Source organism: Olea europaea, unplaced genomic scaffold, assembly GCF_002742605.1.
Source record: "Olea europaea var. sylvestris unplaced genomic scaffold, O_europaea_v1 scaffold15830, whole genome shotgun sequence".
Lineage (NCBI taxonomy): Eukaryota > Viridiplantae > Streptophyta > Magnoliopsida > Lamiales > Oleaceae > Olea > Olea europaea.
This window is the reverse complement of record NW_019233448.1, coordinates 1-908: the sequence shown is the minus strand read 5'-3', so window position 1 is coordinate 908 and position 908 is coordinate 1. Positions and strand designations below refer to the sequence as shown.

The window sequence follows — 908 nt, the reverse complement described above, 5'->3', positions numbered from 1 at the left end:
ATTTTGTAAACAACTCTAAACACTCAACTACAGAGAAATCATCACGAAGATGAATGGTTACCAATTCCTGAAAGAACCCTAGTTCACACACAGATAAAACAATCGAGAGAGAAAGACCAGTTCTGCCAAAAAAAGTGAAGAGCCCAAAGTTAAATACTCAAAACCAATCGTCACAGATCAAAGGCAGCCAAGAAGCCACGTGTTCGGCAGAAGACTTCACTTGAGGGAGGCAAAAACGTTATTTACAAGGAAACGTTTTTAGTAATGGGTCGGGTACTAAACTAATTAAATAGGCCTAGTTCTTTAGAAATAGCGAGGCAGCCCAAATAATAACACATGGGGACTTGCAAATAGTAATAAGTCAATTCTGTAGATAATTAGGCCTGATTTAGTTGCAGGTGATTCAGCAATGTTGCCACTAGAATTTGTGATAGAGACGGACGATAGAAGCATGTTGATTAGCTGGTGCTCGCAAGAAGAAGCTCTGAAACACCCCGCAATTGGAAGGTTCTTGACACACAGCGGGTGGAATTCGACTACGGAAAGTATAGCACCTGGAGTGCCTGTGATTTGCTGGCCTTTCTTTGCTGAGAAACAAACAAATTGCAGGTACAATTGTGTGGAATGGGGTATGGGAATGGAAATAGACAATAATGTGAAGCGAGACGAGGTGGACGAGCTTGTGAAAGAACCTATGGATGGTCCGAAAGGAAAGAAAATGAAGGAGAAAGTTATGCAGTGGAAAAAGAAAGGAGAGGAGGCAACTGCACCTGTTGCTAATCCTTTATTAATTTTGAAGAACTGGTTAAGTTTCTACAAAATTTTAAATTTGTCGATTGCTGTTAAGTAGAAACATATTATAAGTTATTAATTTCCAAGGCATTTGAAACAATTCATGTAATCTTGTC

The 908-nt window shown here is 39.4% G+C and overlaps 1 pseudogene; it reads left to right on the top strand.

Annotated features, from left to right (window-relative positions):
- Positions 1-313: 313 nt before the first annotated feature.
- LOC111376940 lies at positions 314-850 on the top strand (annotated as a pseudogene).
- The last annotated feature ends 58 nt before the right edge of the window (positions 851-908 follow it).